A 19,496-nucleotide genomic window follows, 5' to 3' on the forward strand; every position below is an offset into this window, starting at 1 on the left:
GTTCATGTAAGTCTTCCTAAGTCTCTTTGAAAGCATCTTTTCCCTTATTTCTTACAGCATAAGAGAATTCCATCATGTTCATATGCTACAATGTGTTTAGCAATTCCTCAACTGTTGGATGTCTCTTTAATGTACAGAAGTTTTTTCCCATCATAAATATTTTTCTATGTTTAGGAGCTTTTTCTATTTTTTTCATCTCTTTGGGATATAGGCCATAGCTGAGTCAAAAGGTTTAGCATAATTCCAAATTGCTTTCCAGAATGGTTGTTCCCATTCACAGTTCTACCAGCAGTATATCAAGGCGCCCATTTCCCCACATCCCCTACAATCTTTATTATTTTGCTTTTTTTGTTCTCTGTCAATATGATAGGCATGAGGTTTCATTTCTCTAATCAGTGGTGATTTTAAACACTTTTTTCATATGGCTATTGATAGCCAGGGTATCTCTCCTTGAGAACTGCCTATTCATATCCTTGGACCATCTGTCAGTAGGAAAATAGCTCTTATTCTGATAGATTTGAATAAATTTTTTACATACCTTGGAAATGACACCTTTATCAGAGAAATGTTACAAAGATTCCCTGCCCCCGTTTGTTTTTCTTTTAATCTTAGCTTTATTAGATTTTATTATATAAAACATTTTAATTTTATATAATCAAAATTATCCATTTTATCCTCTGTGATCCTCTCTATCCCTTGTTTGGTCATGAACTTTTCTCTTATACATAGATCTGACAGGTAATTTTTCCTATGTTTCTCTAATTTGTTTATGATTTGACCTTTTTATAGCTAGGTCACATATTTCTTTGAAACTTATCTTGGCATAAATTGTGAAGTGTTGGTCTAAATATAACCTCTTTCATTATTGCTCTACAATTTTCTCAGCAGCATTTCTCAAATAGTGAATGCTTATCTTAGTATCTTCAGTCTTTATGTTTATTTAACACTAAACTACTACATACATTTTCTTCTGTGTATAGCAAATCTTATCTGTTCTACCAGTTGATTTCTCTATATTTTTTAAGCAGTAGTAAAGATATTTTTAAAATTATCACTTCTGTTGTTTGAGATCTGGCCCTGCTAGGTCCCTTTTGTTCCTGCTTCTTTTAATTATTTCCCTTGAGATTCTGGACCTTTTTAAACTTTATATAAATTTTATTATTTTTTTAGTTTAATTAGCATGGCATTGAGCAAGTAAATTAATTTAGGTAACATTGTCATTTTTATTATTTTAGTTCATCCTACCCATGAGAAATTAATATTCTTACGATTATTTAGGTTTGTCTTTATTTTTGTAAATGGTGATTTATACCTATATTTATATAGTTTTTCTATGTATCTTGGTAGGTAGATCCCACTACCTTTTTGTATGCTTTATACATTATATATATTTTACATATGATATAGTAATTTTCAATGAAACTTCTCTATGTCTTCTATCTTCTGGGTTTTATTAGTATTATGTAGAAATGCTGATGATTTGTGTGAATTTTTTTAATATCCTGAAAGTTTGCTTAGTTACTGTTTTAATTAATTTTTAGTTCACTTCTTTAGGGTTTTTTAAGTAAACCATCATATCATTTATAGAATGTATTATTTTTCTTTACCTCTTTTTATTTCTTCAATTTCCTTTTCTCATCTTATTGATATAGTTAGTGTTGCTGGTACTATATCAAATAGAAATAGTGATAATGTACATCTTTGTTTTTGCCCCTAATCTTATTGGAAAGGATTCTAATTCATTATATATACATTATATATAAAAATAGCTCCGAGTTTTAGATATATGCTATTAACCATTTTAAAGAAAGGTCCATTTATTCCTATGTTTTCTGGTTTTTTTAAATAGGAAATAGTGTTATATTTTGTCAAAAGTCTTTTCTGTATATATTGATATAATCACATGATTTTTGTTGATTTTGTCATTAATATAATTCATTAAGTTTATAGTTTTCCTAATATTAATCCAACCCTACATTGCTGCTGTACATCTAATCTCGTCATAGTAAAGCCTTTGTGATATATTGTTTTAGCCTCTTTGGAAGTATTTTATTTTTCTCATCCATGTTCTTTAGGGATGTTGTTCTGTGATTGTCTTTTTCTCTTTTGACTCTCCATGGTTTATGTATCAAAATCACATAGAAGGAATTTGTCAAGATCGCTTTTTTTTTTTTTGCCAATAATCAATGTGGTCATTGTTATTAACTATTCTTTGAATATTTGACAGATTCACTTTTGAATTCATCTGATTCTGTAATTTTTTTTCCTTAGGAACTTCATTTATAGCTTAGTTAATTTCTTTGTCTGGAATTGGATTGTTTAAATTATCTATTTCTTGTTCTGTTAATGTAAGTATTTAAAATTGTAACTGTTAATTTATTTCATTTAAATTCTTGGCTTTATTGGCATGTAGTTGGTCAACATAGTTTCTCTCTGTGTTTTTTACTGTATCTGGCACAATGTCACAATGTTTCAGAGTTTTAACAGTTCAGCAGCTAACCTTTTCACTATTTCATTCACCTTACTCTGGGCATATTCTAATTTGTCTATGCCCTTCATAGAATTAGCACCCAGAATTGAACACAATACTTTAGAAATGTCCCAACTGGGGGCACAGCATAGAAGAACTATTACTTTGGGTTAGTAAAATTCAATTTTGACAATTATTAAAGAACATAATGAAAAAATTCAGCTTCAATTTTATTTGCACTCAGAACTACATTTTGAGGGAGAATACAAACATTTATTTAACATTAGTTTGTATTACTTAAAACAAAAATTAAGAAATTGAATGTAAAACACTATCTGGATTTATAAAAATGTTTTCGCGTACCATGTTTAAATACAACATTAGATTGCTTGTCAAACAAGGACTGATGATCATGATTTGCTTTAAAAAGCATTTGCTTCTAAATGGAATACCAAGCCATCTATTTTAGTACACATAATTTCTGTACACATTGGTATTTTTTAACATCAAAAGTTACGATGAATAAATATCAAACCCTGTGTGAGTGTCCTGGTTTAAATTACCTTGGGACCTTATATCATAAGGTCCTTTAATACTAGGTAATGTGAAATATAATTTAGATGAAACATTAATGGAGTATAATAATAGCATATTTTGCTGTCACTATGAATGACCTAAGTGTATATTTGTTATAGCAATGTTTGCTTTTTGTTATTGCTCAGTCCTTTCAGTCATGTCTGACTCTTTGTGACCGTATTTGGGGTGTTCTTGGCAAAGATATTGGTATAGTCTGCCATTTCCTTCTCAAGCTCATTTTACAGATGAGGAAACTGAGGTAAACAGGGTTAAGTGACTTGCCCAGGGTCAAACAGATAGTAAATGTCTGAGGTTGAGTTTGAACTCCAGAGGAGTTCCAGAGGAGCCCAGCGCTCTATTTACTGTACCACCTAATTGCCAGCATGTTTGCTTTTAGGAACATTAAAAAAATTTTTTTATCACAATTGTAGAAATTAAAAAGCTTTTAAAAATGCTATACTTGAGTTTATTTAAAGGGCACTGGCATGGAGATTGGTTGTATAGCATCTGTATTTGACTTCTCCCTCATCTCATTCTAGGATTCATTTTTAACAATCAGGCTTCTGAGACAAAATTAATCCCTTTCTCCATTAGGAAAAGATTCTTCTCCTAGAGAAGCAGCATGAAATTGTGGAGAGGCAGTTGGCTCAGGATGCAGGAAGACCTCAGTTCAAGTTCCATCTGTCACATAGTGGTAGTGTGATGCTGAGGAAGTCACTTCTTTGCCAATGTCCCAGACAAGTCTTTAAGAGTATAAGTTATAAGGAAATTGATCTGCATTGGTGATGAGGAGTTTTCTCCTCAGGGGTGCTCTCATCAATGAAATCTTGAATGGGTCTGGTACTGACACCTGGGAAAGACCTTGATTTAGGAAGGCCAAGGTCACCCACTGCATCCAGGACCATTGCCAGTTGTCTTGACCTTTGTTTTGCTACTGGACTTTGGCTCTGGAGGAGAGAGTGAGGGGGATGACTTTGCACAGGTCTACAACCTCCTATCCAATTTATGTATAAGTCAACACATCACCCTTGTGATGTCATTGGTCCTCTTCGAGAATGAAGGATGGACAACAACCAATGAAATCAGAGACTGGCAAAAAAGAAAGAAAGAACAAAAGACAGAAAACTATAAGATGATTCCCACTCTTTCCTAATAAAGTTGTTACTAGTGCTAACAAGGGAGATTTTGATCTAAGATGTAACAAACACATCATATTTTTAAAGCTTAAAAACTCTATTCTCCATGGCATGTAGAGCATGAAGGTGAGTGTGTTACAGAAAAGGCTGAAAAGCATTTGGCAAATAGTAACATTTTAGTTCAGGTACACAGAAATGAAGGCTGTCAGGATTGGATGAGATGGGTGTCCACAACTCTTCTCCTTCCTATGAGGACCACCAGGCCTTCCCATTTGCCCTGCTTCTACATCAGTGATGTCAAACTTAAATAGGAGCCACTTACCATAATGAAGGATCTCTGTTGGAGTGTTTATTCCTAACTACATTTTAATCTGTTTCCAGCCCTCAGGAATGTTGCAACCCAATTTGGTGCCTAGATATGGTGTCTGATGCATCTGCTTTCCACCATCTAACCTTCTTATAGAACTAAAGACCTCTCAGTCTTGCAGTTTGATTTGCTGTTACACCCTTTGAACTCCCTGTAACTGAATTTAATTTTCTTTGTTGTCTCCCCTAATTAAAGTGTGAGTTCCTTGAGAACAGGATTTGTGTCCCTTTTTTCTCCTTGTATCCTCACAGCGTAGCAATGTGTATATAATCACTTCAAGGGGCAGCTAGGTGGTGCAGTGAGTAGAGCACGGGCTGTGGAGTCAGGAGGACCTGAGTTCAAATTTGGCCTTAGACACTTGACACACTTACTAGCTGTGTGACCTTGGGCAAATCACTTAACCCCAATTGCCCTGCCTTTCCTCTCCTCCAAAAAAATCACTTCAAACCTGGACCAGTCAATAACTCTGGAGTCTCCATCTCTGCTCTGGGGCCCTTCTTCTCATGTTGGAGACACCTTCTCCCTTCCAATATCTTCCTCCAACTTCTACCTACAGCAAGCATGATTATTTCAAATTCCAACCAGTCTATGACTCCCCAGACTCTTTCTCAATTTGTCCCCCACTACTTCAGCTTCCTTTATCTATTTTCATCCTACAATATAATGCAAGTTCCTTCAGGGCAGGTATTATCTTTCTTTTTGCTTGTATTGGTAGGCCCAGGGCTAAGTACAGTGAACATAGTAAGTGCTTAACAAATCTCTCTGTCTTTCTGTCTCTGTCTGTCTTCCTTCTCTCCCCTTTTCTCTCCTTTCCTCTCCCTCTCCTTCTGTCTGTCTGTCTCTTTCTCTCTCCCCCTTCCTCTGTTACTGTCTCTGTCTCTCTCACTTTCTATTCTGTCTGCCTGTCTAATCTCTCTCTGTCTCTCTCTTTGTCTACCTCTGTCTCTCTCTCTCTCCCTTTTTCTTCTTCCCTTTCCCTCTCCTTCTGTCTTTCTCTTCCTCTTTCTCTCTCCCCCTTCTCTGTCGCTGTCTCTTTCTCTCTCACTCTCACTTCTGTCTGCCTGTGTAATCTCTCTCTTTCTCTCTTTGTCTGCCTCTGTCTTTGTCTCTCTCTCTAGTAAATGCTTCACAAATGCTTTTTTGTACATTTATTTTACATAGCTGCCTTCTCTTGAAAGATTTTTTAAAAAATAAGACCTAAGCACTGAGGATACAAAGAGAAAAAGGGACAGAAGTCCTGTTCTTGAGGAAGTCACACTTTATTTAGGGATGACAAGAAAAAGAAGTTTAGTTACAGGGCAAATGGCAGGCAAATATCAGTGAAAAGATCTCTTCATGAGCAACTCCTACCAATGTAGGTCAACACCTTCCTTACAACTTATAGTCTGAGATTGTTATCTGGGAACTCAGAGGTTAAGTAACTTGCCTAGAGTTATACAGTCAGTAAGTGGTGGAGACAGTACTTGAACTCGAGTCTTCCTGACTCTGAGACCCACTTTCTATCCGCTATGACCTGCTACCTCTTGGGTTCTGTAGTTTTCCTGTAGAGAGAGAGAGAGTAGCCTAGAGCACCTGAGCTACCTTTCCTTTTATGGAACACTGACTACCTGACTTTAGAAATATGTATGCTTTGCAAATATCTTATCAGAATGGTAAAAATAAATGGGGAAAAGGGAAGAGAATTAGGATTTATATAATGCCAGGCACTGTGCTAAGCACTTCACAAATACTATCTCCTTTGATCCTCATAACTACTCTGTGAGGTAGGTGCTGTTTGTTACTGTCGCCATAAACAGAGGTAAGTGACTTGCCTAGGTTCTCATACTAGTAATAAATTTTGTTATCGTTAATGACGATCATGGTGGTGATTGGGTCTCATTTTAATAAATAGAATAAATTTTCCTTTTGGTAACAGCATTATCCTGTCAACAGGAAGAGAATGTGAACATTGTGAGTGTTTAATAAATGTTTGTTGAATTGAATGGACTGAAGAAAACAGCTTTTTTGTTTCATATCTTGAAGCTTTGAAGTTAACGATGCTGTGATTGCAATTGAGCAGTCATCTCGAAGTTCCAATAGGATCTTCTCTTTCCACCTCCTTCAAATGTTGAAGGCTTACTGTTTTTGTGTAGCCCTATTCCTTAAGTTCTCTGAGCATGATCCACATTTTTTTTCCTGCTGTTTTTATCAGTTCTGCATGGCACACAGAATATGAGGGCAAGACAGCCTTCTCCAGATTGGCCACGATTAAACTGTTCCTCATTTGCAAACGGTTGGTTTTATGGATTTTTTTTCCTATCCTGTTGTTCTGATTCTATAGAGCTAAATCTCACACAACCATGACTTTAGTGCCTTTCCTCCTTTGTTCTTTTTGTTTCCCTTCCCACAATTTTGTTATAAAGGTTTTCAGATTTTCTTTCCCATGTAGTCACTATTTTTTTTTCATTTATTTGTTTTCTTTTGCAGTCTCTTTGGACCCATAGAGTCACAGATTTTTAAGGTTGCATCATTTTTCATTTCCAAGTCTACTCTCTTTTGGAGTGTGGGGAGGGGGAAGCTCTGTATGGACTGGATGATTTCATCCATATCAAAAACTCATTATACTTATATATGTATATACATGTACATGTATATACATACATACATATATGTATATATATGTATGTATATATATATATATATATATATAAATCTGAAATGATCTTATAGATTGGCACAAAATAATGAAGAGTGAAACGAGCAGAACCAGGAGAACATTGTATACGGCAAGAACAGTATTATTTTAGGAACAATTTTGAGTATATTAGGTACTTAATAAATACTTGTTGATTGAGTAAAGGCCCAGACACCAAAAAAGACAGAGATCTCTGTAGTTTCATTTGTTGTCAGGTTGAAACACCCTTCTGTAAAGGCAATCAGTAAATGAGAAGATCTTTCCCACCCATTTGAATAGGCTTGGGGTCAGGGATTGGGGCTCTCAGGGTCCTAGGGGGAGTGGCTAAGATGGAAGCCAATGGTAGGCACCTGAGTTCTGGTCGCTCAGATGACGTTCTAATCCATGGGATGATGTCTGGCAACTGTATAAAAGGAGAGAACGCAACTTGGAGATTGAGATGTAGTGGAGGCAGGAGAAGGAGAAGCCGTGGCAACGGTGGCAGCAGGCACTACTGAAAGCAGGACTGACCCTCGTGCAGACCTGAGAGTGCTAAGCAAGGGCTTGAGGCCAGTGGGTGATCTTTCTGGAGGGCCTTAGCATTGGCAGGGGGTGGGAGGGGAGCACCAGTATGGCTTGGCTTGCTACCATAATATTTTTCTGTAACCTCCTGGTCACTATTATGAGATGGCATATTGGTTTTGGAAGGTTCTTGACAGGATATTGAATTGGGGACACTGGTCCATGAGTCTGGTACTTTGGAGCTTGAATAAATGCTTTAACTCCTCTGCCTTCTACTTAGAGAATTCCTTATATCCTGCGATTCTGGACCATTCAGGCATATTCATGATTTTCTTTGAAATCATGAATTCTGCCTTAATAATATACCTTCCTCCCGCAACTCTCCCTCCCCTCCCCCACCATATGCTAGAGGACAAAATAGCAATGCTTTTGGAAGTTGGGGATTTTTTGCCAGATTTTAGTGCTCCGGTAAACAGTTCACTAGAGCTCTGCAAAGAAGCAAAGCAAAGTGAGCGGTGCCCAGGAGAGCTGTCTGGAGCCAACACTAACTTGTGTAGGAACCCTTCTGCATGACTTTATTACAGTGATTACTGAGCTGTTCAGTACCAGAGTAACAATTACTGCTGCCACCCTTGGGTTAGCTGACACACTGACATCCTCAGAGAGCAGAATCAAGGAAGCTCAGCTCACTGAGCCAAGTGAGCAAATACACAGTGGGTCTCTAAAAAACACATTTCAAAAATGAAATAGGAGGGGCTTGAGGTAAATGACAAGCAGTTCTTGCTTCAGTGGAATACTCGTGGATTAAGAAAAAGAAACAAATCATTAAAATGACTTTGCAAGAGTACATTACTATACTTTCCCCTCCCTCTGCTACGAGGTACACAGGCTTTCAGTCTGGAGTCTTCCCCTTTGCACAGACAGATGTAGAATAAAAAGCATTCTTTCATTTGTCAAACTACATGTTATTTCCCCTTTCGTTATTTAGTCATAACCTTCATACCTCCTTTAGGCAGGTTCCTATGAGCCCTTACCCCTCTACTTTTAGCCTAGCTAATTTCATGCCTCCCCTCCAGCTATAGGCAATGTCCAAAGAAACAGGAGAAAAGAAAGTTATAGAAAAAAGTATGTATTGTGAATGTTCTGTCAAAAGCATATTGAGCCTTTGGGGTCAAGTGTATTCTCTATGGAGTCTACCACAGTACTGTTAATTAAACATAGACAGAAGCTTTGGAAATAGGAAGCTGATGTTTTTTGGAATCAGCATTTCTCCTCAATGACAATGAAATCCTTTATTGTGATGTTGGATTGCATTGATCCTTTGAAAGATCTATGATTTCATCAGGGTAGTTATTCTCCCCTCCCCCCCGCCAGCCTCTTCATGAGTTGTTTCAACACAAAATGTCAGCACTTGGTGGCCAAACTTCTGGTGATGAGTCTGACCGCACTTGATGAGACTGGTCTTTGTAATTTTGTGGTCTGTCATGAAGCTTTTAAGAAACCGAGGTCACCTCTATGCCACCAATGAAGGAGCAAATTTGAACCTCAGTGGAAGTGTGGATAGGGAGCTTGGTGAACTTGTTTTTAGAAAATACTTTAATAGCAATTTTAATATAATTGGTTTGAATCATAACACTACACATTTTATTTTATAAATTGAAAAAGATTCATCTGAGGATTCCATAGGCTTCACCTGACTGCTAAAAGTATGTGTGTGTGTGTGTGTGTGTGTGTGTGTGTACATGAATGTACGTATATATATGTATATTACACAATACACATATGTGTATTGCACACACACATACACACACAATAGTTAAGAGCTCCTGAACCAGTCTATTTATTTATGGAATATGAAAACCTGTTAATTCAGGATTCTCCTGCCTTCTTTTTCTGTTTTTCCCCCATGGCTGAATTTGCCACTTTGAATCTTGGAAGTGTCAATGCCAACTGCCATATTTAGGTCTTATCTCTGTCCCAGGCATGCTCAGTGAGGTAGCTTTGGGAGCCAAACCCTCTCCATCTTTGTATCCTAAATGTGTGGTTGCCAAGTTTATATATAACTTCAATCCATTTTTCTCAGTTCTTAATAGAAACAGCAGAATGGGTAGAAATTTCAACGAGGTAAATTCAGATTTGACGTAACGAATACCTTCTCAACAAGTAGAGCTCCACCAAATTGGAATAGTGGATTCACCCTCCTTGAATGTCTTCAAGCAAAAACTGGATTTCCTCTTGCAGGTTATATGGTCATAAGGATTTCTTTTGTTTTCAAGTTGGCTAAGATGGTCTCATGTCATCGTGATTCTAGTTCCTACACTGAGATTTCAGAATTCTTGCAAAAGATGGCAGCTTTGTTGCCTATCCTGTTCTAGTGATTATTTTTCTCCTCACCAAAACAGATAAACTAATTTTAGGGTCTCTCTTCTATTCCTTACCTCACTAACCAAGGTGAACCCAAACTAGTTACATGTCTGCTGATGGTATTACCTTGTGTTGTAGTTGAAAAGATCAGAATTGAATTGAGTGGTCAAGTTCAGCCACATGGTTAGGTTTCTACCGTGAATCCATCAGAAGGCCTCAGTAGAAAGCTTTAGAATTGTAGATAACTAAATATGCAAACATTCATAGCATCCAGATCTGGATTCCAGTTGGGAATTCCAGATCTGGAAAGGGATCCCAGAAGTCATCAAATCCAAGCAGACAAACGCACACACAATATCCCTAAGAAATTATTTAGTCTCCAGAATACATCAAGGATTCAAGGTTTGAAGACATCATTACCTACTAAGGCAGTCTATCCAATTTTTGACAGTTCTTATTACTAGGAATTTTTTTCTATTGTCCAGATGAAATCTTCCTATTTCACCTTAGATGGAGTTCAGCTCTAAGCCACATTCCACATGAAACTGCCTCAAAAATATATAAAGATTTTAGTAATTTGCCATGTAGGTTATCTTTCCTCCATACTTTACATCCTCAATTCTTTCAAGAGCTCCTCAGATGACATGGTTTTAAGTCTCATCCCTATCCTGAATGCCCTCCTCCCTTATCCTGGCTGTGCTCCAGCTTGACAATGTCATTGCTAAAATACGGAGTGAACCCAATACTCTAAATGTGGTCTGGCCAGGGAAGGATACAATGGGATCATTAGCAGCTATGTTCTGGACCCTATCTTTTTATTAATGTGGTCTGAGATTACATTAGCTTTCTTGGGTGTCACATTAAACTGCAGATTTGTATTGAGTTTGCAGGTCATTAAAAACCTCTGTTCTTTTCCAGCCACCACACGACTAACCTATAATTTTGTGGCTTTTTTTTTGAAATGTAAGTGTAGAATTTTATCTTTCTACTAAATGTAATTCCATCTTGTTAGGTTTGCTTTATTGTTTCAGCACATCAGGATCTTCTAGAACCCCAACTCTGTCCTCTGACATATTAGAGAGCTCACTCAGCTTCATGCCATTGCAAACTTGATAAATATTCTATCTATGCCTTCATCCGTGTCATTGATAAAAAAATGTGTAACCAATCAGGGCCAAGGACAGAGCCCTGAGGCTGTCAATTTGTCACTGGCCAATTCCCTGACCATGGCAGCTTGCCAAGACGCTTATGTGACTCTTCCCTAGAGGTCACAAATCCCACAGAAGAAATACTGCTTGGAAATCTTTGCAAGATAAGGGATGCTGCAATCACAGAGAATTTATCAGAGATAGAAGGGAAGCCAGGATCCTACTGGCTCCCTTCCATCATAAACCCTTCCAAATCTCTTTCAAACTGCACTTAATTTTGTTGTTTCAGAAAGATATGGGATAGACTAAGTAAGAGTAGTGATATCACTGTTAAAACATATCTCTAAGTTTTTGTCGTTCAGTTGTTTTCAGTCCTTTCCAACTCTTCATCACCCTATTTGGGGTTTTTTTTTGGCAAAGATACTGGAATGGTTTGCCATTTCCTTCTCAAGCTCATTTTACAGATGAGAAAACTGAGGCAAACAGGGTTAAGTGACTTGCTCAGGGTCACACAGCTAGTGTCTGAGGCCAGATTTGAATTCAGGAAGCTGAGTCTTTCTGATTCCTGGCCCAGCATTCTCTCAATTATGCCACCTAGCTGCCCTATATCTCTAACATGCAGTTAATCAGAAGCCCTTCAGAACAACTTCCCAGGTGCCCTTTCCTTTATTCAGTACCACTACTTCCCTGCCTATGCTTCACTGGGCTTAAATGTTCCTTCTTCTGGCCCACCACCAAGATACCTACTCTAACTCTATTCTAAATTCTAAAGAGGTATGCCTTCTTTTCTATAGCATATTGACAACCCCTCTCCTTCTGTGGTACTGTGAAAAGCAGGCTAGCTTTGGAGTCAGAACAGTGAGTGATTTTGGAAAAGTCACTTATTTTATTTAGGCCTCAGTTTCTTCACCTGTAAAATGACTGGGTTAGATTAGCTACTTTTTGAGGTTGCTTTTGTTTCTAAAACTTTGGTTCTGTAATTATTACTTTTGATCATGGTGACACTTCAAACACTTAATAGAATCTGATAAATGTTCATTTCTTTCAACTACACAAATAATTTCTAGGTGTAATATGACACCTGACTTTAATGCGTACTATTGGAAGAGTCACTATAGTATTTATCCACCTAGGCAGAGGGGTTCTTCACCTGGGGCTGATGAACTTAAAAAAAATTGACAACTGTATTTCATTGTGATGGGTTTGCATTGTAATTCTATATACTTTATTTCATGCATTGAAAGACATTATTCTGATTAGGGCCCATAGGCCTCATTGTTTTGCCAGAGGGGTCTATGCCACACATAAAGTAAAGAACCCCTAAACCAACTTCACTCGTGGAATCTGGGAGCTTTTTAGTTCAGAACTCTCCTGCCTTCTTCTATTTCACTCCCCTGCACCATGGTTGGATTTATCACTTTGAATCCTAGAGTCTAAGAGAATAGCTATAATTACTCTCAACGTAGACCATTTGGCTACCTTCTCTATCTTTGTCTGCTGAGTGTGTGGTTGCCAATTTCCCACTTGACGACTTCCACCCATTTTTCTTTGTTCCTATCAGAACCAGTAGAATGAGTAGAAGCTTCAAAGAAGCGAATTGGTATGGGCTGCCTTAAGAGGTGTCGAGTTTGCCCTCCTTCAAGTGAAGGCTGGATGACCACTTATCAGGCATGTTACGGGGGATTCCTAGTCATTACTGTGTCTAGACCTCCTATTTCTGTGATTCTGGCTCCTACATCAAGATTCAAAGTTCCTCCAGAAGATAGCACTTCAGTAGTAAGCTTTGTTCCAGTTTTCCCCTCACCAGAAAATCAAAACAGATGAAATACATTTCCAGTTCTCTTTTCTGCTCCTCAAGTCATTCTCAAATTCTTCCTCTCAGAAAGTTTTCTATTCAGTAGGGGACATGCCACAGGTGGCTTTCTGCCTTTTTTCTCTCTCTCTACGGTCAATTCCCCCACTAATGTTGTACTCCAGCGCCTCATACTGGTGGGCAATTGACGCTGGACTCTCGAAGATGACTACGGCAGAATACAAGCCATGGTTGGCCTTACCAAGTTGGGAAATTTTCAAGTATGGGTCTGATGTTGTTCTGTGTACCAGTCATCCAAGAATCAGCTGAGTTAAGTTAAGTAAAGCCTCAAGACTGAATGCTGGCTGCTGGATGATGTGGTTTTTGATCCCAGCAACTCATTAAACCATCTCACCAGAAATAGAAGCATTTTGAACTGTTTCATACAGATGACATCGTGAATTCTTGAAATATGTGAGTTGTTTGAAGAGGACCAAGCCTTAGTATTTTTGCAAATATTTTAAAATATATTTTGAATATGGCAAGACATAGCAAATACTTTTTTTATATATACTGTCTTTTCCAGCCAAGTCACTGAATGACAATTTGACCATCTGCTCCTTGGTTGTAGGCCTATACTGAACTATTCTTGAATCCCTGACAGGACTACATCCCTTAGATTTAGAAACTCCTGAATCTATTAGGGAACTTAGTGATGTGTTCTTTAGTTAACAGATACTGCTTACATTAGAGACCACTAATAACCAACAATAAGTTAAACTGTGTTTGAATTTCATAGGTAATGCATTTCATGCTAGGTAGCCAAGCTCAGTCAACACTCCATCTGTTAACACCTGTGTGAAGCCATAACTTAAATCAACACTTAACTTCCAGAATTAAATTGTAAACAGGATAATTCATGTTTCTCTCTGTCTCTCTCTCTGTCTCTGTCTCTCTCTCTGACTCTCTCTCTTTTTCTCCCTCTCTCTCTCTCTCTGTCTCTCTCTCCCTCTCCCTCCCTCCTTTCCTCTCTGTCTCTCTCTTTCCCGCTCCCTCCCTCCCTCTTACTCTTTCTGTCTCTGTCTCTTTTCTCTCTCTCTATCTCTGTCTCTGTCTCTGTCTCTCTCTCTCTCTCTCTCTCTCTCACACACACACACACACACACACACACACACTACTTATTATTATTTAGTATGTGCCAAGCCCTATTCTAAATGACAGAAAGACAGTCCCTGATCCCCTTAGAGGCCTTACATTCTAATAGAGAGAGACAATACGTATAGTGGGATGCTGGCTAGGGAGAAGAAATTTGGTTTTGAAAGTTACAAGGATGTGAATGGAACTAGATTAACATATACTTTCTAGGAGTGGTGGCAGCATTGATTTGACTCTGATTCTAGAACTGTAATAGCGTGTGTGTGTGTACCCATGCTATGCCAGGGACAGGCTGAAGTTCGCCTGACGTAGTACACCCTTTTCCCCATCCAAGTCTGGAGTTCTAGAGATGAAAAGGTTAAGGCCTCAGGGCATGGTTCCTGGACCAGGCAATAAGTTACTAGGCAAAGCATTCAATCATTGATATTATTCAAGATTGGTTTGGAGCTTTTTTGTGTCTTGGATCCTTTGGCAGTTCAGTGAAGCCTTTGGACCCTTTCACAGAATAATGTTTTTAAATAATTGAAGGAAATGCTATATTTCAGTTAGAGGTTAGTGAAAATAAAAATGTCATTTCTTTCTCCTCATCTAAGTTTATAGATGGCAGGTTAAGAACTCCTGATTTAGTGTGTAAATGAATGTTGAACTAAAAGTAGATTCCTCCAGGGTTAGGCTAGTGCCCCAAGAGAAAAGTGGTAGAGTAGTGTAAAAGGTGAAATCACTTAACCTCTCTGGGCCTCAGTTTCTTTGACTATTAAATGGGGATAATAACAACACCTACTTCACAGGGTTGTTGTAAGGATTAAATGGGATAATAGTTGTAAAGCTCTTGGTGCAGTGTCTTGCACATGGTAGGTGCTGTATAAATGCTTATTTCCCTTCGGTTCTTCTAGTCTAATGAACAGGGCACTGAAGGAGTGGACCTGGGTTCCACTTCTACCTCAGCCAGTAACTAGTTCTGTAGCCTGGTCTCTCTGATGATCTCTAAAGTCTCTCCTGAAGTTCAGTAATCTTATTATCCAACACTCAGTTTATAGATGGAAAATCAGAGTTAACGAGATTTGCCCAAGGTCATACAGCTAGTTAGTTTCAATGCCACTACTGGAATACAGATATTCCGAGTCCAAATACAGTGTGCTTTCAACTTCTCTATGTTCATTTTTAGTAGCATCTCATGAGGCATTGCAAAACATCATATGAGCTAGTACTGTGGCAAAACACAGAGTTACTGCCTAGAGCCAACCAGGTGGTACAGTGCCTAGAGCCCTAGGCCTGGAGTCAGGAAGACCTAGTTCAAATTTGACTTTAGACACTTAGTTTCCTTAACTGTAAAAGGGGATAAAATAGTACCCACCCTTCAGGATTTTTGTGAAGATCAAATAAGATAATACTCATAAAAGTGCTTAGGATAGTGCTTGGCACATAGTAGGTACTTAATAATTGCTTCCTTTATTCCTTCCTTCCTCCAAGTTATACACACACACACACACACACACACACACAAATATATGCACACACAATATATAAATATGCATATGGACACACATATAGATGTCGACATACATACTGATTGTTATAGCATGGAAATATTTGGTGCTTCCTAAATGTCGTACCAGAAAAAAAATCACATATGAGTAATCTACCTTACTGAAAAAGAGAAAAACAAAACCTTCATAAAAATATGCATAATGAATCAAAACCAACTCCCACATTGGTGACATAAAATGTGTGTCTCATTCTTCATCCAGAGCCTATCACCCCTCTGTCAGAAGGGAGGTAGTATTCTTTATCATGGATCTTTTGGAATTGTGGTTACTCATTGAATTGATCCAAGTTCTTAGGTTCTTCAAAGGTGTTTGTCTTTACAATGTTGTTGTTACTGTACAAATCATTCTCCTGGTTCTTACTTCACTCTGTATCAATTCATAAAAGTCTTACCAGATTTCTCTAAAATCATCCCTTTCATTATTTACATTATATTCTTAAAATTGTTCAGTCATTCCTAGTGGATGGATGCTTCTTGAGTTTTCAGTTCTTTGCTCTATAAACAATTTTTGTCCATATGGTTGCTTTTCCTCTTTGATCTCTTGGTTTATAGATCTCATAGTAATATCACTGTCAAAAAATCTGTGCATTTTAGTAACTGCATAAGTTCTAAATTACTTTCCAAAATATCTGGACCAATTCATAATCTACCAATGGTGCTTTAATATCCTGTCTTCTTCAAGTCCCTCCAGCATTTGTCATTTTTCTTTTTTGTCACCTTTGCCAATCTGAGGGGTGTGAAGTGAGACTTCAGAGTTCCTTAAATGTGCATTTCTCTAATTATTAGTGACTTGGAACATTTTTTCAATATGTCTATTTGGATTGCTTCTTTTGAAAACTACTTGTTCATGCTTGTTCATATCTATTCTTTGACCATATATCAATTGAGGAATGATTCTTATTCTTATAAATTTTAATCAGTTCCTTATGTAACTTGAAAATGAGACCTTTATCAGAGAAACTTGCTGCAAAGATTTTTTTCCTCCAATGAACTGCTTTTCCCCAACATTTTCTACATTTATCATATACCCTTTCTTTTAAAAGTTTAATTTCATTTAATTTTTTTCAGTTGATGAAACATATTCCCTATCCATTTTAAAAGAAATCTACTTCAAGAGACTTAGAGTCCATTTAGAAAACCCCTCCCTCCTCTCTCTTCCCCTGACCATCCTTCTCTCCTTCTTTCCCCTTCCCTCCCTTTCCCTCTCCCCCTACTATTCTAACTTTCCCTTCTCCTTCCTTTATCTCTTTTCTACCTTCCCCCTCCCCTGAATCTCAGGAGGAGAGTAGTCCCAAACTTGGCCCTGCAATTTAAAGAGTTTGCACAGCCTACACCAAGTCTTCAGGTCATGGCCCTGAGCAGGAGGGCAGCTCTTCCTCTGCTGTTTGATTCCATGAGAAGTTATACAGTCTTGGGTTCTGGTCGATTCTGAAATGGCTTCATTTTAATTTAAAGCATGATGGCATTAAAATTGGGGGAAATGAAGGCTTTCAGATTGCCTGCTGCCTCATGCCAAGAATTTAATGGACAGTTAGTCATAGAACCAATTAGAAAGCAAGGGCAGTTGAACCTATAGTTAATGAAAGCAATTGGACAGTCAGGCTCAGAGACCGTAGATTAAGGACTTTAGAAACCAAAGTTAGAGAACTAGGCCCACCAATAACCACATTAGAGTGAGGCCTTTTCAGTTGGGCAGGTTTGGTTTAATTCTGCTTACTTAGGCATCACCAATGTTTTATCTAAGGAAGGGGGCAGGGAATAAGCACTTAATAAGCACCTACTATGTGCTAGGCACTGGGCTAAGTATGTTGACAAACATTACCTCATTTGATTCCCTACAACAACCCTGTGAGGTAGGTGTTATTATTACCCCCATTTTACAGTGGAAGAAACTGAGGCAAAGACAGGTTAAGTGATTTGCCCAGGGTCACACAGTTAGTGTCTGAGCGTGGATTTGAACTCAGGTCTTCCTGACTTCTGGCCCAGTGGTCTATTCACTGAACCTGCCTACCTGTCTTTAATGTCTAATCTAGGCACTTAACATGAAGGTGACTGAATTGTATAGTGTCAGTATGTTGTCTGGTGGGAGTGGGGAGTTGTTGTGATGAAATTTCTCTTGTGTAGAGACTCCTTTGACCTATTCAGATTCAGCACCTCCATGGTAGGTAAGGGTCATGGAACTGCTTGGAAGACTAAGAGGTTATGTGACTTTCCCAGGTCACACTGCTAGTATGTAGTGGGGACAGCACTTGAATCCATGCCTCACCGTTCCCAGGACCAGCCTCTTACCCAGTGATGACCTATAGCCCCACAACAATAGAAAAACTGTACGGTTTTACTTATTTTTTTTTAAATTGCCATTCTTCTCCCAGATCTCCTACTGCAGCATTGCCAAAATTTCTACCAGACTCCTGCTATATGTAGGATCAATAAATGCAAAATGGAAATCAAACAAAAATTAAGCCAAGAGAGGGTACTTTTGTGAGCAAAGGAAGAAGCAGAAATAAATCCTTATTTTGTTCAAAACACATAAATATTATATATTACATTTACTCACTTTTTCCTAAACTCACCAAAGATGTGTGTTCTATTTAGAATGTAGAAAAGTCATGTTGAATGATTTTGAGACCAGAATAGATAAATGCTGACCTTTTCAGTTCAACATATTCAATGAAGTTTAATTTCATTCATTTAGAATATAGACTCTTAGAGTGGGAACCTTAGCAATTATTTAGCCCAACCTCTTTATTTTACAGATGGAGAAACTGAGGTACAGAGTGGTTAAATGACACCTAAGACCACTTAACTGATCAGAGGCAGAACTAGCACTAAAAGCCAATTCTCCTGACTCTCCACGTTCTTCCCATTACACATTAATTTTGTCTTACTGCATTAGCCAATCTTTGGAAAGGGTTTTTTAAAGTTTATGTTAAAATGTCAGTAGGTAGTTTTCCACCAGAGTGTGACAACAGAGTAACAGCTCTTTATTGCAAATTATTGAAAGATTACATAATATTCTATATGTATATTTCCAATAATAATGGCATAACTAATAATACTATTTATGAGAACTCTGTGACTTTTCCCTATGTATAATTTCCTTGGGCCAGCAGTTAATCTTTACCAACCTGGGAGGTCTCAGTCTCACTGCCAATTTCAATATTAAAATGAGACATTTTAGTGAGGGATTCAGCTCAGATCAGCATGTTTCCTTCTATCTGCAATGACACCTTGAAATTTAGCTGTAGGAGCTGTGTTTCCTCTCCTGATGATGACATGCCTACTGGGTGGTCCGTCCTGCTGCCAGTGTCCCTTAGCTTTCTTAAGCTCCAGTTCAGACCTCAATGCTTTTGGGGGATTGGAGGGCCAGTGAGGAGTGCTTTGGTGCCATCAGGGATGACATTGGCTCTGATGCAGAGAATTGGGTTTATCTCTCCATTACAGTTTTAATTTACTCAACTGTAATCAGGGTCATGAACATTCAATTGCCTTCCCTGGCTCCATCTATCCCCTGGTCCAGAATTCTTGTGCTGCCTGAATTATCAGGTCATTTTGTGCCCACACTTTAAGGATCTGATATTTTGGTATAAACATCTGCATGGAAGAGAGTCAGCATGTTTGACAAAGTAGGGGGTCCAGTTAAGAGGGCTGGTCCTGGAGTCAGAAGACATGGATACTCTAATCCTGCCATTGACCCTGTACTAGAGGTTACCTTGATCTCTTGACCTCATAGAGCCTGTTTTCTCACCATAATGTGGGATGATAAT

Source organism: Trichosurus vulpecula, chromosome 1 (genome assembly GCF_011100635.1).
Source record: "Trichosurus vulpecula isolate mTriVul1 chromosome 1, mTriVul1.pri, whole genome shotgun sequence".
NCBI lineage: Eukaryota > Metazoa > Chordata > Mammalia > Diprotodontia > Phalangeridae > Trichosurus > Trichosurus vulpecula.